The sequence below is a fragment of the Melospiza melodia genome, unplaced genomic scaffold (genome assembly GCF_035770615.1).
Source record: "Melospiza melodia melodia isolate bMelMel2 unplaced genomic scaffold, bMelMel2.pri scaffold_267, whole genome shotgun sequence".
Lineage (NCBI taxonomy): Eukaryota > Metazoa > Chordata > Aves > Passeriformes > Passerellidae > Melospiza > Melospiza melodia.
The window spans coordinates 12,339-38,835 of NW_026948589.1; the positions used below are offsets into that span (position 1 = coordinate 12,339).

Sequence of the window (26,497 nt, forward strand, 5' to 3'; positions counted from 1 at the left end):
GCCGAGGGACGAATCTTTGTGCCGGGGAGCAGCAGCCGAACAGGTGAGCCCGTGTGGGTTCGGAGCGGGGAATTTTCTCCTTCCCCTTTGCAATTTCATCTTGCCAGTCCCTCCCCGGTTCCCCAGGAACACAAATGGAGCTTATGAAGACAAAAGGGATTAAGGAGAAGGAAGCAGCTCCTCTTCTTTTATTGTCTGCGTTTGACCTGAGGGGATCCCTCTTGACTTGTGGTTTTAAAGGTGTTGATTGCAGGAAAAGCTGCCTTTTGCAGGCTGTCAGGGGTATCCCGGGGGTTCTATTCTAAGGGGAATGGGAAAAGTATTCTTGTGGTATTATGGGTTTGATTTGAAGGCAGCCACCCCATTTGCACCACCCTCGGGTTTAAATGGCGGGGGCAGCCCTGGTGTCCCTCCTTTTCAAGGGTTTGAATGGAGGTCGAAATCGCCCTTTCCCATCAGTCGAAGGCTTTCATTTGGGGAGCGCCCCTACTTTTCTGCTCTCCTAGGGGGTGAAATTTTAGGGGAGAACACATTTCTTTGCCCTTGTTGAAGTGAGGTGCGCCCCGTCTGCGGTTTCGGGGTTGGTTGCGGGAAGCCGCAGCTCCGGCAGCGTTTGCAGGGCTGCAATGGGGCTGTGCCGCTGCATTGGAGGGCGCTGCCCGTGCCCGCGGCCCGGCCCGGAACGTTCCCGCTCGGGAGCGCTGCTGGCACGGCCCGGGCAGCTGCCGGGGCGCACGGGGGATTCGGCGCGGCCGGGCCGGCCGAGGGCGGCAGTGGCGGAGCCGCGCCGGTGCGAGCCGTGCGGAGCCGAGCGGAGCCGGGCCGGGCCGGCCAAGGGCGGCAGAGGCGGCGCGGGCGCTGCTGCGCCGGCCCGGGCGGTGCCGGCCGCTCCGTCCGCTCCGGGCGCGGGGCTCGGGCGCCGCCGGTAGCCCCGGGCCCGGTGCCGGCCCCGCCGGGCAGGGGCAGCGGGCGGGGCTCCCCGGGGCGGCGCCGGCCCCGCGTGCCGGAGCAGCCGCCACAGGAGCCGCTTTCCTGCCGGGAGCCGCGCTCCGTCCGGGGCCGGCAGCGAGCGCGGGGTTCGGCCGCTCCAAGTTCGGCGGTGCCGTGGCTCGGAGGCGCTTTGGAGGCGTTGATGGCATCGCTGGGTTCGGTTTGCAGCGGGTGTCCGCTAAGGGATATGGTGTTCTTCTGAGCGGCACGGTTCTCGGTGCCGGTAGAGATGATAAAGGTTCGTTTCGGATTGGGTTTTGTAGTCGGATATGAAATAAACAGGGCCAGGAGACTTCTTCTCCTGTGTAATGCCTTTATTAAAAAGTGATCAGCTCAGGATTGGGCGGCTCGACGGGTCTGCAGCGTCCGTCGTCTCCGAGGGCGACTCAGAGGAGGAGGATATGCGCAGCTCTGTCCACCAGGGGCAGAGCTGGGGATCAGATCCTCTTGGGAGCCTTTTTGGGTCTCCTGATCCCATAAGATGGTGTCAGATGTTGGTTTCTCTCACTCAGTCGGCCTGGTCTCAGCTCCGGGGTCAACTCCCATGGTCAGGGCGAGAGGGTCCGAAGGTGTTCTGCGTCTCTGCAGGCTCAGCACTCGGTTCCTCACGTCCAGACATCACTCTAGTCTCTCAACTCTTAGGTGGCTCGTTGTTTTTGGGGTTTCTCCATGAGTTTGGAGATGGGGGTCTCACAAAGCATTCTGGTCTTGCGAGTCACTTTGCATAACCCCCCCCCCACCTTCTCAGGTGTCTTCACTATTCTGGGAAAGGTACAACTTAGCTTCGGGCAAGGTCCCCACCCAGGAGAAGGGCCATTACCTCGCCCCGGCCAGGGCTTTTACTAATACAAAAACAACCATTAACGACAACGACCCGTGATTACAATAACAAAACACACAGAACTTGGGCAGGGCCAGTGGTCTGGCTGCCTTTTTGAAACTTTTTCTCATAAAAAATATTAACCGAGTTTTTGTTCATAACAGGATATATATTTTTTTGCCGGGGTATTATGTTTAGAAGGGCGCGCAATGGTTTTTACGGGTCGTAGCGCGAAGCAGCGGTTCGCATTTTAATTCTGTTGCGGTGGCTTTTATTAGCGTGAGTGTGTAGTGTTTGTTTTGGGGGGCTTGGGGTAGCGTCGTGTCGTTCATAGCAGCGGGTTTTTAATCTCGATAATTGCATGTGTGTTTATCGTCTTCCAGGGCTTTTATTTGTTTGGTTTGTTTGATTGTAGTGTATGTTTTATGGTTACGGGTAATTTGGGGGACATTGTTTATGGTTACGTTTGTCTTTAGTCTTTGTGTTTGTTTCTAGGTGGTATTTTTATTTTGATAGCTTGAGGCACTATGGGTTTATTCAGTGGGGAATAATTTTTTTGTTGCAGATTTATCTGTTTTTTGGTATTATTCTTGTTGTTGGTTTCTTTATTTTCCTTTGTTGTTGTTGTTGTTGTCTTTTAATGTATTTGCGTATTGTTTATCAGGGTTTTTTTTGGAAACATGGGTATTTATATGGTGGGTTTTTAAAGTATTTATTTATTTGGGTAGTTAATTTCTTAGTTTTTAGTGGTTGAGATGTTTTTCCATTTTGTTAATTAGTTCAGGTTTTAAAGTTATTTTTACAGAGGATTGTTTATTCTTTGAGTTAGTGTAGAGGTAGAATTTTGTTGTTTTTTATTTTTTTTTAGTAACGTCGTTCAGGGTGAGTGGCACTGTCTTGAGTTTAGTAGATTGGTTTGACTTTTTTTTAGTACTTTTTGTAATTTTCTGTGTGTGTTTCTATAGGATTTTCTTTTATTTTGGTTCCATTTTTCTGTCGTGATGAGAATTGTTATTGAAAAGAGTGTTCTTTGTTTTTTCGCTGACACTTGTTTGGGTGTTGGAGGTATCTTGATGTTTTTGGAAGATATTGGTGGGAATTTGATGCTGTTTGTTCTGTCATTTCATTTAGGAATTGGATTTTAAATATGCAATTATGACTCTAACTATATTGAAACAAAAGAAATAGATGTGTAGCAATGGGAATGGGCCAATTTTATTTTTATATATTCGGTCAATTTTTAAAATTTAACATGTAACATAAGTCATTATATGTTACAATAAGTTACTCTAATTTTAATAGAGTATTGTGTATGTTTATAGATATATGAATAGAGAATATAAATGTAAATACAACCCAAACAAAAATACAAATATATAAATGTATTGCAACTATATGCAGATATATCAAAAATTAATAATAAATTGTAAATGTAAAATAACATGAATTGTAAAGTATATAATACACGTAATACTGCATATATTTTATTAAATATATTATAGGAAATGGATATAAAATAGATATAAATATGTATGTGATATATGTATCTATCTATCTATCTATATCTATCATTTGTTGTATATTATGATAAATATAAATATAAAAAAAATTTAGGTAGTTTAAAATAATGGATGGTTTTGTTTTTTCTTTGCCAAAGCAGGTGTTTTAGTGTAAAAATTACAAATACAAATAATATAAAGGTAGAAATATAAGTATAGAAATATATCATAAACACATTAAAGATTTATATAAAAATTAGAAATATAAGGAAAAATAAGTTGTAGCAGTAGATATGGTAAATAATTTAAAAAATAATTCCCGTATATTTTTTGAATAAGGTGCATATTATATATAGTTATTAATATAATGCATCAATATAAACTATAAATTTATATAAAATATCAACTATCTATAAGAAGGAATAAAAGCTCTGTGTCACGTGCAGCAGTAGAAAATTTCAGGCTCCCAGGGAATAAATAGTTTTCTTTAAATCATTTTCGTTTTGCAGAGTTTTTTTTTTACTCTCGGGTAGCCTGAAAGTTTCTACTGCTGCTTTTTTATTCTAAAGGTGGAAAGGTAAACCAAGATTAGAAATACAAGAAAGGGGAAAGGAAAGGGAAGGGAAAGGGAAAAGGAAAAGGGAAGGGAAGTGGTGAAAAACAGAGTGAAAAAAGTAAAAAGAGTTGGAAGGAAAAAGAGAGGGCATTCGGGAGGAGCGGTGCTGCCTCAGGTCCTTCCCCGCCCTGGGGCGAAGGACCCGTTTGATGCCCAGGAGGGAGTGCAGGTCCCGGTGGCTCCCGGGGGACGGAGCGGTGGCTGTCAGCCCGAGACTACAACTCCCGGCAGGCCGTGCTACCGACGCGGCGTGTGACGCAACGGCCGACGCGGCACATGAGTGGCTGGCGTGCCAGGCGGTCGCGCGGGGCTGTGCGCGCGCAGCTGCCGGCGCCTCTCCCGCGCGGGACAGCGACGCTGGAGGAGCGCAGCCTCCGTCTGGCCGCCCGCGCGGAGCTGAGCAGCGCGGAAGGAGCGTCCGCCCGGTTCCTCGGCCGCACACAGCGGTGCCGGGGGCGGGGGCGCTGCCGCCCGCCGATGGCGGAGGGCGAGGCGGTGCTTTGCTGCCGCGGGCCGGGAGCTGCAGGAGCCGCCCCGGGCGAGCGGCGCCGGGTGCTCCCGCGGTCCCGGTGGGGCGGCCGCCCTCGGGCTGGCGGAGGCGCCGGAGGAGCCCCCGAGCTGCAGCCGTCTCCCTCGGGCTGCTGCCGGTGCTGCGGGCGGAGGCGGCTCCGCCGCGTGTTGGGCGCTGCGAGCAGGGAGCGCTGCGGTATCGCCGGCATGACGGGGCTGCTGCCTGCGTTAGTGCTCGTGGCTCTTTGTGCCGTGACAGCGGATGGAGCGGCGCTGAGCGGGACACCCAGAGATGGCCGGGAGAATGCCCAGCGCAGGGAGCGGGCGGGCTGTGTGCTTCGGATGGCACAGGTGCGAGCTGCAAAGCCACCCCCCCTTCCGCCCCTGCCCTCCCGAGCCCCAGGGAAAATGCTTTCCAGCATTGTCGAGCTTCTGAAAGACAAAACTTGTGATTTGACACTAGCATCCAGAAAAGGTTTCTGTCTAGATTAGCAAATGCCTAAATTGTTCTTGGTTACATCCCATGACCGGTTTTAGGCAGTGACTTCATACTGCTTTTAGGATTTTCTTGTACACTGGTGAGAAAATAGGCAGGTCTGATAGTGGTTTCACTTTTTTTCTACTTCACGTTCCATAAGATTCTTTTATCCAAGCGATTGTTTTAAAATTCTACTGTAAGCGTTTGTGGTTCACTTTTTTTTTCTTTGCAGCACCCGGGCCTTTTTTTTTTTCTCTAAATCGGGAGTAAATATAGCTGAGTAAAATTACCTTGGTTATCTTCCTTCTTTTTAAACTTAATTGTTTTTATTAATAATTCTATCTGAATATGCAGAAAAAGTGAGTATGTCCTGTAATCTATGCTAGCTTTTCTCGTTTACAGGGTACTCACAAAATATGTCTCCCTTAGTGTCCCACGGAAACATTCTGGGTGCAATCTGAATTAAGGTATGTGTTTTCAAATAAGTAATCAGTTTAGATATTTGCCTGTGTACCTTTTCCTGTAATTCAGAGCTTGTGTTCTGTGGGTTTTATGATAAACCTGTAAAACATGTAAGAATGGTTTTGCAAGTCTGAATCGTTGAAGGCAGCAATAAGTGGATTTAAAGCCTGTTCTTGAGCAGACAAAGGGGAAAAGTGTGACTCTGATGCTGAACTTGTCATTTTTCATTTGACTTGCCTTTAATTATTGAAGAAGAGAGAGAACTAGGAAAAGAAATAGAATTGATTATTGAGCACTCCTAAAAAGCTCACCATGATTCTGTGTAGAGCCAAAGTGAAGGATGATGGAACAGAGCTCTGTGCATTAGAAGGAAATAAACCTGATGTCCACACAGAGTCTTACTAATTTCTGTTTTTAAAATGCAAAATAAGTTTAGGAAGTGTTGGAAGTTAGTATTTTGGGAAAGAAATGGCAGTTCCACAAAACATTCCATTCCATTTAAGAGAGGCCCTTGGACTGATTCATGTTGTAACTGCTGTCACTGCAATCAGTTGGTGGTTCAGCCTTGAAACGTGCACTTGGCCTTCTATAAAGCACTGTTTTGTTTGCCTTTCAGTGCTATGAGTCTTGATAAATTGGAGAAGTGCCCAAGAGAAATTCATCATCCTGAGATACAAAAGGTAGGAAGTGACTTTTTCTGGTTTGGTTCTTTTTCTTTATTGTTTTCTGGAAATAGAAGTAATTAAGTATAGATACTACTGGTTTGTTTCTTCCAGTAGCTGATAATACTAATACCAATAATAATAATAATAATAATAGTAAAGTAATACTACTTCAACTGTCTTTATTTATCCATTGAACTGGCCATTTTAAATCTAAACTTCTAAACACAAATCAAACCATCATCCTTGTAGAATCTTTAATAGGAGTGGGCTAAAGATCCTGGTTTTGTTGACAGGATTTATTGGTTCATGAACAGCAAGAGGTAAGTACAAGCCTAACTACCCTCTAGCTCACAGACCTGCCCGGTGAATAGAGCTTTGTTTTTTTGATGGGCTTGTGATGACTTTGAGATCAATTGCTCATTCATTACAGTAAAAAAAAAAAAATTGTTTTGAGCATGACAGCAAAAATAACTTTAAGCACAACTTAATAATAATAATAGATCACCAATTTTAGTTAATAATTTTATGCTATACTCTTGGGTGAGGGAAGACTCGGACACTCAATATGAGATCAGCAAGCTATGTTTATTGCAGAGAGTATCAGACACTTATACAGCACATAATAAGCTTATGAATATTCTGTAAGCCAAGCGATCTATTGGTTAAACTATACCATCAACTCTTCCTCATTCCTTTGGGCCTACATTCCCTATTTCCCACGTCTCTCTGTCTACTTGTTATCCTACCCAGCTAGGCCCAGGCACACGCTATCTTGCAGGTGCAAAACTCAAAAATACCTGTGTTCGGTACTTTCCCAGCTCCTGGTCGGCTAACGAGCGAATGTCTGCGTGACCTCTGTCATGGAGCCATTTCTCCACACTATACTATCAAAGTTTAAAGGTAAATTATTATATATTAGGAGATGGTGTAAAGTGTATGTTGTAATGTGTAGGATATATACAAAGATACGTACTTGAAAGTCCGTAGAGGAAACAAATTTTTACGCCTTCTGTTTGACTGTTTGTCATATATTTGGTTTTATTTCCCAGGGATCAGTGAATTTTAACTCTGGAGTCCTCTATGCTAAGGATGCTCAGCTTAGAGATGATGAAATGTTCAGTAATGGTGAGTTTTTCACCTTCTCCTTCATTGTTTTGCTCATCTGAATAAAAAAAAAAAAAAAAGGCAAGATTAAAGAAAAAGCAATAGTTTTATTATTTTTACCCTGTTATGTCTGTTTCCTCAGTATTTGCTGCAGCTCTGCTTACCCAAGCTTTGGGTTCCCTCTGTCTCACTGGGAGTTGCCCAATTCAGTTGCATCTGGTGAAATTCACCCTGAGACCTTACAGAACCAGCTCCAACTACGTGAGAGCCATTTGCAGTTCTCTCCAGACACCTGGAGAATGGGCGACATTTCTGAGAATCCGGCGAGCGTGCTTCTATCAAAACTCAGTCTGTGAAATTCCTGGGGAAAACCCTTCTGTGTCCTGAAGGGTTCAAACTCTGGTGAGGATCCAGTTATCAGGTGCTCACCTGGATGGTTCCAGCTCTTAAAGTGAACACTTGTACTCTTGCCCTGTAGTTTACATCTATTGTATTTTTGTTATTTTGCAGGATTTTTTGTCTTTGCAAAATATTGTGCATTTCACTCTTTGGAACCTCTCAGATGGTTCTCTGGTGCAGCACCACCCCATGGGACACTTGGCTGCTGTCCTGAAGGGTTTGGTCGCTAGAATTGTGAATCCTGGAGAGTTTGTGAGTCTTCTGTCCCCAGGGAGGTACCATGCTTTGTTTACTTTTTGTTCTGTTGGTTAGGCGCTGCTTCTCGTTGCAAGTACGAATTTCAAACTGCCCTGTTCTTTTTTTAACTGTTTTCCTGGTTCTCTCCGTCCGGCAGGGAAAGACTCTCGTATCCTTGTCATCGGGCTCGGTGCTGTCCAAGAAGATACAGAGACTAAAAAAATCATAAGAAGCAAAATATGACTGCAGGGAAAAGAAGCTGGAGAGAACAGAAGGTGATGTTGTTATCCTTACCCTGTATTAGAAACATCCGCTGTGCTTTGATGCTGGCAGCTGCCAGGGGCTTGTTAGCTCTTTGTAGGCAGGTGTAGGTGTTCACTTGTAGGTTTTTTCTCTGTTCAAGTCAATTCAAACTTTGCTAAGCTTATATTTGCAGATTACTCTCTAGCACAGTCCAGCATGACATTTTTGAATGTTGTAAAAATACCATGTTACTTGGAAATTGCTAATGAAGAGAAGATTTAGGGGAAAATAAGATTTCAGGGTTGGAAGATGTGAGAAGAATTTTGTGGGGACGTTAGACTGAAGTAAAGCACACTTGAAGCTGGACTGGCACGCTGGCAGGTCCCCTATTAAACAGTAGTGCTGAGATTAGCCTGGGGGTTGCCCATTGTTTCTGTAGAAATCAATGTTTCCTGGTCTTCAGAGGTAAGCTGCTTTGAAAAGCTGGAAGGTGCAGCATGCTGACAATCCCCGTGCTTTGGATTAAAAGTAGATTTCAGAAGGGTCCTAAGCTTTTGTCTTTTCCTTGAAGTTGATGTAATCCTGTCGAGGAGTTTTTAATTCTCTGTTGCCATGTCATCCATCAGAGCCCTGTTGTACTAATCTTATACAAGTACAAAACAAAAAATCAGACCCTGTCCCAAGCACTTAGAGGCCAGAACACGATTTCCTCAGGCTGCCATTTGTGTGCCATCGGTACTCACCACGAATTGAGCCCTCTGGCTCTGACAGAGCCCCTGGATGCTGACGGAAGGGGGCTGGTCACAGACCCTGGAGGTGCCTGTCCCCCAGGGAGGGAGAGGCCGAGGCAGTGTGGCCTGCAGGGAGGGTCTGGTCCCCAGAGAGCAGCCGGCGACTCCATGCCTGCCCGGGGCTGCGGGTGCACCCTCGGGGTGGACGCCTGCCCTCAGGTTTCCCCTGGGCACCCGGGGAGGGAACCAGGTCCATCCGTGTGGCAGCTGCAGGGCCTGCAGGCTCTGGGCCCTGGAGCCGAGTGAGCCTGAGCTGCTGCATGCTTGCTGTGAGCGTTGGGGTGAGCGTGCATCACTGCAGGCCTGGGATGGATTGAAATGCGCTGAGGAAAGCAGAGGGAGGGAGGGAAATGCTCTGTTAACATGTGCCAATTCTTCTGTCAGACTCATCACGGCGGGACAGCGTGAAGACTGAAAGTGTAAGAAGATGTGGAGGGAAACAGAGAATCTGACAGGAGCATCGGAGGGACGAGTGCACGAATTTTGCTTTTTGCTTGGATGTAAACTCAGGAGTTGAGAGGAATTTGGGAGTGAGAAGGGACATTTTAGAAGGAGAAGAAGAAAAAGAAGTTGTTGCTACAGTCCTGGCAAAATCTTTTGTTCTAGCTAATAAAAGAAGTTAGTTTAAAAAACAAAAAGGAAAAAATGTAGTGTTTTTTTTTTCCTTCACTATGATATTCATTGGTGGTATATGGTGTGTTGTTTCATTTCTTGGTATTATTAACTCTGTGTAAATTGTTTTTTGAGTGAAGCTGACTTTCTGGATGGGTTGGTTTGTATTTGAGGCAGGATTAATTTCAGTAGGGTTCTTTCATAGATTTCTGATGGGTATTACTGGGATTTTGGTTTTGTTTACTGTATGTATGAACCTAGAGCTTTGGTAGGGCCAGCTGGGCTGCTGGAGTTTTGGGTGTGAATTTATTAGATGGCTTTTGTTAGATGCAGTTTTTAATTTTTGAAATGTTTTTCAATGTAGTGGTTTTAAGGTGGTTTTTAAGAATTCATTGTATTGCTTTATCTTGTTTGTAGTTGGTGTATGATAAGGGATGTGGTGTGAGTTCTTGAACATTATGGTTTTGGTGTTCCTAAGTTCTGATTTCTTTGTGGTTCAATAGCTTTTTTTATTTTTATTTTTTGGGACAGGGGCATTTATATGGTGGGTTTTTATAGGCAATATGTTTTTTAATTTAGGTAGTGATATTTTTTAATATTTTAATAGTTTAGGTTTTTTATTTTCATGGTTTTAATTATTTTTTTTAATTTTTTGAAATAACTTTTATAGATTACATGTTATTATTTGTGCATTAACATAAAGGTAGAGCTTTGGGGACTTTTTTTAGTAATGTTTAGGGTCAGTTGTGCAGTTTTGAGTCTAGTGCGTTGGTTTGATTTAATTTTTAATGAGTGTTTGTTTTTATTAGCAGTTGTGTCATTTTCAGGGTGTGTTTGAGTTTTTTGGGGTTTTTGAGATACTGGTTTAGGAGGAAGTTTATGATGAGCATGTGCGGAGGTTTTGGGCTACTTTATAGTGGGATTTAAAATTTATTTACAGTTAGGTTTATTTGAGTTTTTATTAGGGTTCAGTGACGTTGTGGGATGTTTGTTCCGTTAGTAACAGAAATAGGTTTTGTTTTGCTGTGCTGCGATGGGATGGGCGTGTGCTGCGTGCCGGTGCTGACAAAGGTACAGTATTGTTGTGGCTCTGGTGCGTCGGGTTAATGAACTGACATGGTTTAATGTAGAGATGAAAATAGAAATAAATATACATTTAAAAATAAATATAACATTAGAGTGGTAAACATAAATATAGATAACAGATACATACATAAAACTATAATATATGGTATATAATTGTAACATGTTATCATATAGATAAATGATAGTCTATTTTATATATATATACACAAAGATATATAAATATAGATTGTAAATATAAAAATATTTAAATAGAGTTAAAGTAAATTGGGCAGTTTTATTAGGGTATAGGCTGGGGTTTTTAAATGATAGCAATAAAATATAAATTCAGATATACAAATATATATAGAAATACAAATATCTATACATATTTAATTTAAACAAATATAAGTAAGAAAATATGTATAATACAGAAAATATATATCTATGATTATATTAGAAGGTATTCCCTCTAATATAGATAAAATCTATGCATAAAATAAATAAAAATATCCATATAAATATCATTATAATTTTGAAAAATAAATTTACTTCGTAAATTTTAAATCTGGTTCAAATAAAGGGGTGTCCTTGGTTTTTATTTGGTTAGAGGCAGGAGTTTTATTTTAAATAATATAAGCAATATAGAAATGTGGATCTTAAGATAGAAATATATAATAAATATATAAAGAGAAATTGCTAAACTATGAATATAAATTTAAATATAAATATATGTAAGTAATATGAGGAGTTGTGGCATGGAATATAAATAACATTAAATGGCAATATAAATTATAAATGGGAATATAAATATAAAAATATGTAAATATAGTTTAAAAGAAATGGAATGTTTTGGCTTTTATTTAAGTAGAGGCAGGGTTTTTAATTTGAATATTATACGTGTTCCAGAAGTAAAAATCTTGACGCAGAAATATTTAATCCATATAAAAATATGAATAAAAAAATATAAAAAATATAAATACCTACTCGCATCGGATGTAATATAGAATATAAATTTATTTATAAATTGACATTGGTAAAGATAAATATATAAGTAAGCAATATACATTAATATACATTATAAATACAAATATGAATATAACAATTGAACATTAGGATAAAATCTATTTAAATATTTTTTAAAAGAAAGGGTTCGGTTTTTTTTTATTGTTGTGTTAGAGGCAGGGTTTTTATTTTAAATAGTATGAATGTAGATATTGTTATATATTTCTAAATATTGAGATATACAATCAAGATATAAATATATATATAAACACAAAATATAAATAAATACAAATAATAGGAAGTGATGTAATGAAGAATACAAATAACAGTATACATAAGTATACATTTTAAATGTAAATGTGAATATGAACCTGAAAAATATAATTTTATAAAATATTTAAGTACAGTTTGGAAGAAAGGGGTTCTTTTTGGCATTAATGTGGATGGAGGCAAAGGTTTTATTTTAAATAATCCAAGTGTTACCGAAGTAAAAATCGTAACAGAAATGTATACTTACTATGTGAAAATATTTATAAAAATATACAAATAAATTTAAGTTTTAGGGATATATGCAATATGGAATAGAAATGTATTTATAAAAAGAAATGTATAAATGGACAGTGTACATCAATATACGTTGTAAATAGAAATGTGAATATTAATATGAAAAAATATTTTTAAAAATATTTAAATATTTTTTTTAATAATTTTTTTGTGTTGTGTTGTGTTTTGTTTTGTCTTTTATCCTATTAGATTAGAGGCAGACGGTTTTTTTCCCTCTTCCCGGTTGTTTTGGGGCATTTATTTCAGAGCAGTTTTCGGCGGGGGTCGCCCCTGTTCTTTTTTGCCGCCTTCGCTGCCGCAGCCCCGAGGCGCGCTGCGCCCCCGGCTGGGGCGGGCGGCAGTGCTGCCGCCTTGTGGGCAGAGCGCGGTACTGCAGGCGTGCAGCTAGAGGCGGCCAGCTTGGGAGTGGCGCGTGGGCGATGTCGCGGAGTTTTGTTTGACCTTCTCAGCATGGCGGCGAAAAGGGCGGGGAAGTGGAGGACCGTGTGGGTGTTTAACTGCACTGCCTGCACGGAATACCGACGTCATGGCGGCCCCGACGGATTTTTCTGTGGCGTTTCATGTGTACCCGAGACATGCTGTGGGCTCAGGGGCTCCGCGGGCGGGCGTATTTTGGCGGGTTTGTGAGAGGCATCTGGGTAAACGCCTCGCTGTGCCGGGGTCCTCTCACGTCCGCTTTCCCGCCCTGAGGGAGCCGAGCCGGGCCGAATAGTTCCGAAGAGCCGAAGAGTCGAGTGTGGCCGGAAAGAGCCGAGTTTCCCCGAAGAGCCGAGTGTGGCCGGAAAGAGCCGAGTTTCCCCGAAGAGCCGAGTGTGGCCGGAAAGAGCCGAGTTTCCCCGAAGAGCCGAGTGTGGCCGGAAAAAGCCGAGTTTCCCCGAAGAGCCGAGTGCGGCCGAAAACAGCCGTGTTTCACCGAAGAGCCGAGTGTGGCCGAAAACAGCCGAGTTGAGCCGAAGAGCCCAGTGCGGCCGAAAACAGCCGAGTTTACACCAAGAGCCGATGATAGCCGACTGGAACCGATAGCCGAGTGTAGCCGACTTGAGCCGCATTTAGACAATGTGCCGAATACGACCGAGTTTAGCCGAAGAGCCGAACTGAAACGAGTTTAGACCAAGAGCCGAACCACGCCGAATTCAGCCGAGTTTCATTAAACAGAACCGAACGACGCCGCAGCGCTCTGCATGCAGTGCGCCTGTGCAGACGGCAGGGATCGCTGTGCCTGCAGAGCGCCGGTGCACACGGCAGGGGGCGCTGTATAAAGTATAAAATATCAACTATCTATAAAAAGGAATAAAAGCTCTATGTCATGTGCAGCAGTAGAAAATTTCAGGCTCCCAGGGAATAAATCGTTTTCTTTAAATCATTTTCGTTTTGGAGGTTTTTTTACTCCCAGGTAGCCTGAAAGTTACTACTGCTGCTTTTTTATTCTAAAGCTAGAAAGGAAAACCAAGATTAGAAATGCAGGGAAAGAAAGAAAGAAAAAGAAAAAAAGAAAATAAGGAAAGGAAATGAAAGGAAAAAAGAAGGAAGGAGAGGAAGGAGAGGAAGGAAGGAGAGGAAGGAAGGAAGGAAGGAAGGAAGGAAGGAAGGAAGGAAGGAAGGAAGGAAGGAAGGAAGGAAGGAAGGAAGGAAGGAAGGAAGGAAGGAAGGAAGGAAGGAAGGAAGGAAGATAAGAAGATAAAAAAACCCAAAAACCAGGAGGGCAAGGAGAAACCTAGGGGGAAAAAAAATAGAAGAAGAAAAGAAAAGAAAAACCAACAAAAAAAAAAAAAAAAAACGAAGATGGGCAAGAAAAATCCCTGAAAACAGACCAGAGGAAAACCCCAAGATGGGCAAGAAAAAAAAATCGCAACAAAAAACCAAGATGGCAAAGAAAAAATCCAGAAAAGGAAAACCCAGGAAAAAAAAAAAAAAAAACTGAAAAAAACCCCCAAGGGGGGCAAGGAAAAACCAGAAAAAACACCAAGATGGGCAAGAAGAAACGAAGAAAAAACCCCAAGAAGTGCCAGAAAAAAAGAGAGGCAATAAAGGCCACAAAAACTCAAGACAAAAGAAAACAAAACCAAGACGTGCCAGAAAAAGGTACGAAAATGGTTCTGCCAGGTGCGATCAAGGTGAGCGGGTTCAGTTTCAGGTCCAGGGGATGAACAAGTGTCAGATTAGCTTGGGGCACTGCTGTGCAATGCAGCCGTGACAGGATTTATGTTTAAATATAGTTTAAATAAATTGGGGATTGTTTGGCTTTTATTGGGGTATGGGCTGGAGATTTCATAAAAAATATAAAACTAGAAATGCAAATATATCATATATATGTCGATATCAATAAATATTTAATACATATAAATATAAGTAAAAGAAATCTATTGTGTCAAAAGAATCTATATGTTATTATATAAAAAGGTATTCTCTCCAATATATATAATATCTATAAATATAACAAACGAAAATTACAAATATAGATGTGAATAGAATTATGACAAACAAAATTATTTTTAAACTTTTAAATGTGTTTTAAAGAAAGGGGTGTCTTTGCTTTTTATTTCGTTAGAGGCAGGGGTTTTATTTTAAATAATATAAGTACTATAGAAATGTAAATCGACATACAGAAATATATAATAAATATATAGAGATATAAAGATATAATACCAAACTATGAATAGAAATAGAAATCTATGCAAGTAACATGAAGAGATGCAATATATAATATAATTTTTATTATAGAGTAATATAAATTCTAAATATAAATGCGAATATAAATATGAAAAATATATGATGGGGGCTCGGAGCAGCCCAGGTGTGAGTGTGAGGATAATGGGGTCTCGGAGCAGCCCAGGTATGAGCTGTGAGGATGATGGGGGCTCGGAGCAGCCCAGGTGTGAGTGTGAGGATGATGAGGGGCCGGCTCCTGCCGGGGCGAGGCTGTTTTAGGGGGAGGCTTTGCCTCAGCTCCCTTTTGCACGGAGCTGCTGAGTGGAGGGGTTTATGGGGCGCTCCCGGCGCTGTCTCATGGAAGGACTGCGGGAGCTTCCCACAGGGTCGGGGGCACCACCTGGATCCGCGCTTGGGTACGTGGAGCATCGCTTAAAGGAGGCGCCGAGGGACGAATCTTTGTGCCGGGGAGCAGCAGCCGAACAGGTGAGCCCGTGTGGGTTTGGAGCGGGGAATTTTCTCCTTCCCCTTTGCAATTTCATCTTGCCAGTCCCTCCCCGGATCCCCAGGAACAAAAATGGAGCTTGCGAGGACAAAAGGGATTAAGGAGAAGGAAGCAGCTCCTCTTCTCTTATTGTCTGCGTTTGACCTGAGGGGATCCCTCTTGACTTGTGGTTTTAAGGGTGTTGATTGCAGGAAAAGCTGCCTTTTGCAGGCTGTTGGGGTATCCCGGGGGTGACAGGGAATCCCTGCGTTCTATTCTAAGGGGAATGGGAAAAGTATTCTTGTGGCATTATGGGTTTGATTTGAAGGCAGCCACCCCATTTGCACCACCCTCGGGTTTAAATGGCGGGGGCAGCCCTGGTGTCCCTCCTTTTCAAGGGTTTGAATGGAGGTCGAAATCGCCCTTTCCCATCAGTCGAAGGCTTTCATTTGGGGAGCGCCCCTACTTTTCTGCTCTTCTAGGGGGTGAAATTTTAGGGGAGAACACATTTCTTTGCCCTTGTTGAAGTGAGGTGCGCCCCGTCTGCGGTTTCGGGGTTGGCTTGCGGGAAGCCGCAGCTCCGGCAGCGTTTGCAGGGCTGCAATGGGGCTGTGCCGCTGCATTGGAGGGCGCTCCTCGTGCCCGCGGCCCGGCCCGGAACGTTCCCGCTCGGGAGCGCTGCTGGCACGGCCCGGGCAGCTGCCGGGGCGCACGGGGGATTCGGCGCGGCCGGGCCGGCCGAGGGCGGCAGTGGCGGAGCCGCGCCGGTGCGAGCCGTGCGGAGCCGAGCGGAGCCGGGCCGGGCCGGCCAAGGGCGGCAGAGGCGGCGCGGGCGCTGCTGCGCCGGCCCGGGCGGTGCCGGCCGCTCCGTCCGCTCCGGGCGCGGGGCTCGGGCGCCGCCGGTAGCCCCGGGCCCGGTGCCGGCCCCGCCGGGCAGGGGCAGCGGGCGGGGCTCCCCGGGACGGCGCCGGCCCCGCGTGCCGGAGCAGCCGCCGCAGGAGCCGCTTTCCTGCCGGGAGCCGCGCTCCGTCCGGGGCCGGCAGCGAGCGCGGGGTTCGGCCGCTCCAAGTTCGGCGGTGCCGTGGCTCGGAGGCGCTTTGGAGGCGTTGATGGCATCGCTGGGTTCGGTTTGCAGCGGGTGTCCGCTAAGGGATACGGTGTTCTTCCTGAGTGGGCACGGTTCTCGGTGCCGGTAGGGATGATAATGGTTTGTTTTGGATTGAGTTTTGTAGTCGGATATATATTTTTTTGCCGGGGTATTATGTTTAGAAGGGCGCGCAATGTTTTTTACGGGTCGTAGCGCGAAGCAGCGGTTCGCATTTTAATTCTGTTGCGGTGGCTTTTATTAGCGTGAGTGTGTAGTGTTTGTTTTGGGGGGCTTGGGGAAGCGTCCTGTCCTTCATAGCAGCGGGTTTTTAATCTCGATAATTGCATGTGTGTTTATCGTCTTCCAGGGCTTTTATTTGTTTGGTTTGTTTGATTGTAGTGTATGTTTTATGGTTACGGGTAATTTGGGGGACATTGTTTATGGTTACGTTTGTCTTTAGTCTTTGTGTTTGTTTCTAGGTGGTATTTTTATTTTGATAGCTTGAGGCACTATGGGTTTATTCAGTTGGGAATAAGTTTTTTGTTGCAGATTTCAGTTTATTTGGTTTTTGGTATTATTCTTGTTGTTGCTTTCTTTATTTTCCTTTTTTGTTGTTGTTGTTGTTGTTGTCTTTTAATGTATTTGCGTATTGTTTATCAGGGGTTTTTTTGGGTATTTATATGGTGGGTTTTTAAAGTATTTATTTATTTGGGTAGTTAATTTCTTAGTTTTTAGTGGTTGAGATGTTTTTCCATTTTGTTAATTAGTTCAGGTTTTAAAGTTATTTTTACAGAGGATTGTTTATTCCTTGAGTTAGTGTAGAGGTAGAATTTTGTTGTTTTTTATTTTTTTTAGTAACGTCGTTCAGGGTCAGTGGCACTGTCTTGAGTTTAGTAGATTGGTTTGACTTTTTTTTAGTACTTTTTGTAATTTGCTGTGTGTGTTTCTATAGGATTTTCTTTTATTTTGGTTCCATTTTTCTGTCGTGATGAGAATTGTTATTGAAAAGAGTGTTCTTTGTTTTTTCGCTGACACTTGTTTGGCTGTTGGAGGTATCTTGATGTTTTTGGAAGATATTGGTGGGAATTTGATGCTGTTTGTTCTGTCATTTCATTTAGGAATTGGATTTTAAATATGCAGTTATGACTCTAACTGTATTGAAACAAAAGAAATAGATGTGTAGCAATGGGAATGAGCCAATTTTATTTTTATATATTCGGTCAATTTTTAAAATTTAACATGTAACATGAGTCATTATATGTTACAATAAGTTATTCTAATTTTAATAGAGTATTGTGTATGTTTATAGATATATGAATAGAGAATATAAATGTAAATACAACCCAAACAAAAATACAAATATATAAATGTATTGCAACTATATGCAGATATATCAAAAATTAATAATAAATTGTAAATATAAAATAACATAAATTGATACAATATATAATACAAGTGATACTGCATATATTTTATGAAAAATATTATAGGAAATGGATATAAAATAGATATAAATACGGATGTGATATATCTATCTATCTATCTATCTCTATCTATCATTTGTTGTATATTATGATAAATACAAATATAAAAAAACATTTAGGTAGTTTAAAATAATGGATGGTTTTGTTTTTTCTTTGCCGAAGCAGGGGTTTTCGTGTAAAAATTACAAATACAAATAATATAAAGGTAGAAATATGAGTATAGAAATATATCATAAACACGTTAAAGATTTATATAAAAATTAGAAATATAAGGAAAAATAAGTTGTAGCAGTAGATATGGTAAATAATTTAAAAAATATTTCCCGTATATTTTTTGAATAAGGTGCATATTATATATAGTTATTAATACAATACATCAATATAAACGATAAATATATATAAAATATCAACTATCTATAAGAAGGAATAAAAGCTCTGTGTCACGTGCAGCAGTAGAAAATTTCAGGCTCCCAGGGAATAAATAGTTTTCTTTAAATCATTTTCGTTTTGGATTTTTTTTTTTTTACTCCCGGGTAGCCTGAAAGTTTCTACTGCTGCTTTTTTATTCTAAAGGTGGAAAGGAAAACCAAGATCAGAAATACAAGAAAGGGGAAGGGGAAGGGAAGGAAGGGAAGCAGGAGAGGAAGAGGGAAGGGAAGTGGTGAAAAACAGGGTGAAAAAAGTAAAAAGAGTTGGAGGGAAAAAGAGAGGGCATTGGGGAGGAGCGGTGCTGCCTCAGGTCCTTCCCCGCCCTGGGGCGAAGGAGCCGTTTGATGCCCAGGAGGGAGTGCAGGTCCCGGTGGCTCCCGGGGGACGGAGCGGTGGCTGTCAGCCCGAGACTCCAACTCCCGGCAGGCCGTGCTGCCGGCGCGGCGTGTGACGCAACGGCTATCGCGGCACATGAGTGGCTGTCAGCCCGAGACTCCAACTCCCGGCAGGCCCTGCTGCTGGCGCGGCGTGTGACGCAACGGGCGACGCGGCCCGGCATTTTTCTCTAAATCGGCAGTAAATACAGCTGAGTAAAATTAGCTTGGTTTTCTTCCTTCTTTTGTAACTGAACTGTTTTTATTAAAAATCCTATTTGAATATGTAGAAAAAGTGGGGATGTCCTGTAATATATCGTAGCTTTTCTTGTTTACAGGGTACTGAGAAAATACGTCTCCCTTAGAGTCCCGCGGAAAGGTTCTCAGTGCGCTCTCTATCAAGGTATGTATTTACAAATAAGTGATCCCTTTAGATATTTGCCTGTGTACCTTTTCCTGTAATTCAGAGCTTGCGTTCTGTGGGTTTTATGATAAACCTGTAAAACATGTAAAAATGGTTTTGCAAGTCTTAAACCTTGAAGGCAGCAATAAGTGGATTTAGAGCCTGTTGTTGACCAGACAAAGGGGAAAAGTGTGACTTTGATGCTGAACTTGTCATTTTTCATTTGACTTGTCTTGAATGATTTAGGAATAGAGAGAACTAGAAAAAGAGAGAAATAGAATTGGTTCTTGAGCACTCCTCAACTGCTCACCATGATCCAGTGTAGAGCCAAAGGGAAGGGTGATGGAACAGAGCTCTGAGCTTTGGAAGGAAATAAATTTAAACCTGACCTCCTCACAGAGTCTCACTAACTTCTTTTGTTTTAAAATACAAAATACGATTAGGAAGTGTTGGAAGTTAGTGTTTTGGGAAAGAAACGGCAGTTCCACAGAACATTCCATTTCACAGAGGCTCTGGGAACGATTCATGTTGTAAGTGCTGTCACTGCAATCAGTTAGTGGTTCAGCCTTGAAACGTGCACTTGGCCTTCTATAAAGCACTGTTTTGTTTGCCTTTCAGTGCTATGAGTCTTGATAAATTGGAGAAGAGCCCAAGAGAAATTTTTCATCCCTTGATATAAAAGGTAGGAAGTGACTTTTTTTGGTTTGGTTCTTTTTCTTTATTATTTTCTGGAAATAAAAGTAATTAAGTATAGGTACTACTGGTTTGTTTCTTCCAGTAGCAGGTGATAACAATAGCAGTAGTACTAGTAAAAATAATAATAGAAATAATAATAATAGTAATGTAATACTACGTAAACTGTCTTTATCCATTGAACTGGCCATTTCAAATCAAAACTTCTAAACACAAATCAAACCATCATCCTTGTAGAATCTTTCACAGCAGCGGGCTAAAGATCCTGGTTTTGTTGACAGGATTTATTGGTTCTGGAAGAACAAGAGGGAAGTACAAGCCTAACTACTTCTAGCTCACAGGCCCGTCCGGTGAACCCAGGTTTGTGTTTTGGTGGGCTTGTGATGACTTTGAAATCAATTGCTCATTCCAGTAAAAAAAATTCATGTTTTTTTGAACGTGACAGCAGAAATAACTTTAGGCACCAACTGAATAATAATAGATCACCAGTTTAAGTTAAAAATTCATGCTATACTATCAAAATTTAAAGGTAAATTATTATGTATTAGGTGATGGTATAAAGTGTATGTTCTAATGTGTAATGCAAAGATACATACGTACCTGAAAGTCCTTAGCGGAAACAAATTTTTATGTCTGCTGTTTGATTTTTTACCATACGATATTTGGCTTTATTTCCCAGGGATCGGTGAATTTTAACTTTGGAGTCCCCTATGCTAAGGATGCTCAGCTTACAGGTGATGAAATGTTCAGTAATGGTGAGTTTTTCACCTTCTCTTTAATTGCTATGCTGATCTGAATAAGAAAAAAAAAACAAAAGCAAGAGAAAAAAAAGGATGGTTTATTATTTTTTACGCTGTTATGTTTGTTTCCTCAGTATTTGCTGCAGCTCTGCTTACCCAAGCTTTGGGTTCCTTCTGTCCCACTGGGAGTTGCCCAGTTTGGTTGCATCTGGTGAAATTCACCCTGAGACCTTACAGAACTAGCTCCAACTACGTGAGAGCCATTTGCAGTTCTCTCCAGACACCTGGAGAATGGGTGACGTTTCTGAGGATCCGGCGAGCGTGCTTCTGTCAAAACTCAGTCTGTGAAATTCCTGGGGAAAACCCTTCTGTGTCCTGAAGGGTTCAAACTCTGGTGAGGATCCAGTTATCAGGGGCTCACCTGGATGGTTCCAGCTCCCAAAGGTAACACTTGTACTCTTGCCCTGTAGTTTACATCTATTGTATTTTTGTTATTTTGCAACATTTTTTGTCTTTGCAAAATATTGTGCATTTCACTCTTTGGAACCTCTCAGATGGTTCTTTGGTGCAGCACCACCCCATGGGACACTTGGCTGCTGTCCTGAAGGGTTTGGTCGCTAGAATTGTGAATCCTGGAGAGTTTGTGAGTCTTCTGTCCCCAGGGAGGTGTCGTGCTTTGTTTACTTTTGTTCTGTTGGTTAGGCGCTGCTTCTCGTTGCAAGTATGAATTTCAAACTGCCCTGTTCTTATTTTAACTGTTTTCCTGGTTCTCTCTGTCCGGCAGGGAAAGACTCTCGTATCCTTGTCGTCGGGCTCGGTGCTGTCCAAGAAGATACGGGGACTAAAAAAATCATAAGAAGCAAAATATGACTGCAGGGAAAAGAAGCTGGAGAGAACAGAAGGTGATGTTGTTATCCTTACCCTGTATTAGAAACATCCGCTGTGCTTTGATGCTGGCAGCTGCCAGGGGCTTGTTAGCTCTTTGTAGGCAGGTGTAGGTGTTCACTTGTAGGTTTTATCTCTGGACAAGTCAATTCAAACTTTGCTAAGCTTATATTTGCAGATTGCTCTCTAGCACAGTCCAGCATGACATTTTTGAATGTTGTAAAAATACCATGTTACTTGGAAATTGCTAATGAAGAGAAGCTTTAGGGGAAAATAAGATTTCAGGGTTGGAAGATGTGAGAAGAATTTTGTGGGGACGTTAGACTGAAGTAAAGCACACTTGAAGCTGGACTGGCACGCTGGCAGGTCCCCTATTAAACAGTAGTGCTGAGATTAGCCTGGGGGTTGCCCATTGTTTCTGTAGAAATCAATGTTTCCTGGTCTTGAGAGGGAAGCTGCTTTGAAAAGCTGGAAGGTGCAGCATGCTGACAATCCCCGTGCTTTGGATTAAAAGTAGATTTCAGAAGGGTCCTAAGCTTTTGTCTTTTCCTAGAAGTCGATGTAATCCTATCGAGGAGTGTTTAGTTCTGTGTTGCCATGTCATCCATCAGAGCCCTGTTGTACTAATCTTCATACAAGTACAAAACAAAAAATCAGACCCTGTCCCAAGCACTTAGAGACCAGAACACGATTTCCTCGGGCTGCCATTTGCGTGCCATCGGTACTCACCACGAATTGAGCCCTCTGGCTCTGACAGAGCCCCTGGATGCTGACGGAAGGGGGCTGGTCACAGACCCTGGAGGTGCCTGTCCCCCAGGGAGGGAGAGGACGAGGCAGTGTGGCCTGCAGGGAGGGTGTCGTCCCCAGAGAGCAGCCGGCGACTCCATGCCTGCCCGGGGCTGCGGGTGCCCCCTCGGGGTGGACGCCTGCCCTCAGGTTTCCCTCTGGGCACCCGGGGAGGGAACCAGGTCCATCCGTGTGGCAGCTGCAGGGCCTGCAGGCTCTGGGCCCTGGAGCCGAGTGAGCCTGAGCTGCTGCATGCTTGCTGTGAGCGTTGGGGTGAGCGTGCATCACTGCAGGCCTGGGATGGATTGAAATGCGCTGAGGAAAGCGGAGGGAGGGAGGGAGGGAGAGAGGGAGGGAGGGAGGGAAATGCTCTGTTAACATGTGCCAATTCTTCTGTCAGACTCATCACGGCGGGACAGCGTGAGGACTGAAAGTGTAAGAAGATGTGGAGGGAAACAGAGAATCTGACAGGAGCATCGGAGGGACGAGTGCAGGAATTTTGCTTTTTGCTTGGATGTAAACTCAGGAGTTGAGAGGAATTTGGGAGTGAGAAGGGACATCTCAGAAGGAGAAGAAGAAAAAGAGGTTGTTGTTGTTGTTACAGTCCTGGCAAAATCTTTTGTTCTAGCTAATAAAAGAAGTTAGTTTAAAAAACAAAAAGGAAAAAATGTAGTGTTTTTTTTTTCCTTCACTATGATATTCATTGGTGGTATATGGTGTGTTGTTTCATTTCTTGGTATTATTAACTCTGTGTAAATTGTTTTTTGAGTGAAGCTGACTTTCTGGATGGGTTGGTTTGTATTTGAGGCAGGATTAATTTCAGTAGGGTTCTTTCATAGATTTCTGATGGGTATTACTGGGATTTTGGTTTTGTTTACTGTATGTATAAACCTAGAGCTTTGGTAGGGCCAGCTGGGCTGCTGGAGTTTTGGGTGTGAATTTATTAGATGGCTTTTGTTAGATGCAGTTTTTAATTTTTGAAATGTTTTTCAATGTAGTGGTTTTAAGGTGGTTTTTAAGAATTCATTGTATTGTTTTCTGTTGTTTGTAGTTGGTGTATGATAAGGGATGTGGTGTGACTTTTTGAACATTATGGTTTTGGTGTTCCTAAGTTCTGATTTCTTTGTGGTTCAATATTTTTTTTTATTTTTATTTTTTGGGACAGGGGCATTTATATGGTGGGTTTTTATAGGCAATATGTTTTTTAATTTAGGTAGTGATATTTTTTAATATTTTAATAGGTTAGGTTTTTTATTTTCATGGTTTTAATTATTTTTTTTAATTTTTTGAAATAACTTTTATAGATTACATGTTATTATTTGTGCATTAACATAAAGGTAGAGCTTTGGGGACTTTTTTTAGTAATGTTTAGGGTCAGTTGTGCAGTTTTGAGTCTAGTGCGTTGGTTTGATTTAATTTTTAATGGGTGTTTGTTTTTATTAGCAGTTGTGTCATTTTCAAGGTGTGTTTGAGTTTTTTGGGGTTTTTGAGATACTGGTTTAGGAGGAAGTTTATGATGAGCATGTGCGGAGGTTTTGGGCTACTTTATAGTGGGATTTAAAATTTATTTACAGTTAGGTTTATTTGAGTTTTTATTAGGGTTCAGTGACGTTGTGGGATATTTGTTCCGTTAGTAACAGAAACAGGTTTTGTTTTGCTGTGCTGCGATGGGATGGGCGTGTGCTGCGTGCCGGTGCTGACAAAGGTACAGTATTGTTGTGGCTCTGGTGCGTCGGGTTAATGAACTGACATGGTTTAATGTAGAGATGAAAATAGAAATAAATATACATTTAAAAATAAATATAACATTAGAGTGGTAAACATAAATATAGATAACAGATACATACATAAAACTATAATACATGGTATATAATTGTAACATATTATCATATATGTAAATGATAGTCTATTTTATATATATATATATATATATATATACAAAGATATATAAATATAGATTGTAAATATAAAAATATTTAAATAGAGTTAAAGTAAATTGGGTGGTTTTATTAGGTTATAGGCTGGGGTTTTTAAATGATAGCAATAAAATATAAATTCAGATATACAAATATATATAGAAATACAAATATCTATACATATTTAATTTAAAGAAATATAAGTAAGAAAATATATATAATACAGAAAATATATATCTATGATTATATTAGAAGGTATTCTCTCTAATATATATAATATCTATTAATAAAAGTAAATAAAAATATTCATATCAATATCATTATAATTTTGAAAAATAAATTTACTTCCTAAATTTTAAATCTGGTTCAAATAAAGGGGTGTCCTTGGTTTTTATTTGGTTAGAGGCAGGAGTTTTATTTTAAATAATATAAGCAATATAGAAATGTGGATCTTAAGATAGAAATATATAATAAATATATAAAGAGAAATTGCTAAACTATGAATAGAAATTTAAATATAAATATATGTAAGTAATATGAAGAGTTGTAGCATAGAATATAAATAACATTATATGGCATTATAAATTATAAATGGGAATATAAATATAAAAATATGGAAATATAGTTTAAGAGAAAGGGAATGTTTTGACTTCTATTTAAGTAGAGGCAGGGTTTTTATTTTGAATATTGCAAGTGTTCCAGAAGTAAAAATCTTGACGCAGAAATATTTAATCAATATAAAAAATATGAATATAAATATATAAAAAATATAAATACCTACTCACACCGCAGGTAATATAGAATATAAATTTATTTATAAATTGACATTGGTAAAGATAAGTGTATAAGTAAGCAATATACATTAATATACATTATAAATACAAATATGAATATAAAAATTGAACATGAGGATAAAATCTATTTAAATATTGTTTAAAACAAAGGGTTGGGTTTTTTTTATTCTTGTGTTAGAGGCAGGGTTTTTATTTTAAATAATATGAATGTAGATATTATTGTTATATATTTCTAAATATTGAGATATACAATTAAGATATAAATATATATATAAACACAAAATATAAATAAATACAAATAATAGGAAGAGATGTAATGAAGAATACAAATAACAGTATACATAAGTATACATTTTAAATGTAAATGTGAATATGAACCTGAAAAATAGAATTTAAAAGATATTTAAGTACAGTTTTGAAGAAAGGGGTTCTTTTTGGCTTTAATGTGGATGGAGGCAAAGGTTTTATTTTAAATAATCCAAGTGTTACCGAAGTAAAAATCATAACAGAAATGTATACTTACTATGTGAAAATATTTATAAAAATATACAAATAAATTTAAGTTTTAGGGATATATGCAATATGGAATAGAAATGTATTTATAAAAAGAAATGTATAAATGGACAGTGTACATCAATATACGTTGTAAATAGAAATGTGAATATTAATATGAAAAAATATTTTAAAAAATATTTAAATATTTTTTTAATAATTTTTTTTGTGTTGTGTTTTGTTTTGTTTTGTCTTTTATCCTATTAGATTAGAGGCAGACGGTTTTTTTCCCTCTTCCCGGTTGTTTTGGGGCATTTATTTCAGAGCAGTTTTCGGCGGGGGTCGCCCCTGTTCTTTTTTGCCGCCTTCGCTGCCGCAGCCCCGAGGCGCGCTGCGCCCCCGGCTGGGGCGGGCGGCAGTGCTGCCGCCTTGTGGGCAGAGCGCGGTACTGCAGGCGTGCAGCTAGAGGCGGCCAGCTTGGGAGTGGCGCGTGGGCGATGTCGCGGAGTTTTGTTTGACCTTCTCAGCATGGCGGCGAAAAGGGCGGGGAAGTGGAGGACCGTGTGGGTGTTTAACTGCACTGCCTGCACGGAATACCGACGTCATGGCGGCCCCGACGGATTTTTCTGTGGCGTTTCATGTGTACCCGAGACATGCTGTGGGCTCAGGGGCTCCGCGGGCGGGCGTATTTTGGCGGGTTTGTGAGAGGCATCTGGGTAAACGCCTCGCTGTGCCGGGGTCCTCTCACGTCCGCTTTCCCGCCCTGAGGGAGCCGAGCCGGGCCGAATAGTTCCGAAGAGCCGAAGAGTCGAGTGTGGCCGGAAAGAGCCGAGTTTCCCCGAAGAGCCGAGTGTGGCCGGAAAGAGCCGAGTTTCCCCGAAGAGCCGAGTGTGCCTGGAAAAAGCCGAGTTTACACCAAGAGCCGATCATAGCCGACTGGAACCGATAGCCGTGTGTAGCCGACTTGAGCCGCATTTACACAATGTGCCGAATATGACCAAGTTTAGCCAACCGTGCCAAGTTCGGCCGAAGAGCCGAACTTAAACGAGTTTAGACCAAGAGCCGAACCAAGCCGAATTCAGCCGAGTTTCATTAAACAGAACCGAACGACGCCGCAGCGCTGTGCCTGCAGTGCACTGGTGCAGACGGCAGGGAGCGCTGTATAAAGTATAAAATATCAACTATCTATAAGAAGAAATAAAAGCTCTATATCACGTGCAGCAG

The 26,497-nt window shown here is 41.6% G+C and overlaps 2 long non-coding RNA genes across 5 annotated transcripts; both read left to right on the plus strand.

Annotated features, from left to right (window-relative positions):
- The first annotated feature begins 1,210 nt into the window (after positions 1-1,210).
- LOC134433808 (uncharacterized) lies at positions 1,211-22,390 on the plus strand. 4 transcript variants are annotated; one of them, XR_010031732.1, is made up of 7 exons: positions 1,211-1,228; positions 18,903-18,967; positions 19,586-19,649; positions 19,942-20,020; positions 20,340-20,415; positions 20,535-20,844; positions 21,185-22,390. It is a non-coding gene; the product is annotated as an uncharacterized LOC134433808 (long non-coding RNA). The 4 variants fall into 4 exon arrangements; XR_010031731.1 differs by lacking the exon at positions 1,211-1,228 and adding an exon at positions 16,275-16,382; XR_010031730.1 differs by lacking the exon at positions 1,211-1,228 and adding an exon at positions 19,411-19,497 and having other exon boundaries at positions 18,614-18,967.
- Positions 4,502-10,212, plus strand: LOC134433805 (uncharacterized). The gene is made up of 3 exons (XR_010031726.1): positions 4,502-7,165; positions 7,287-7,546; positions 7,655-10,212. It is a non-coding gene; the product is annotated as an uncharacterized LOC134433805 (long non-coding RNA).
- Positions 22,391-26,497: the final 4,107 nt, after the last annotated feature.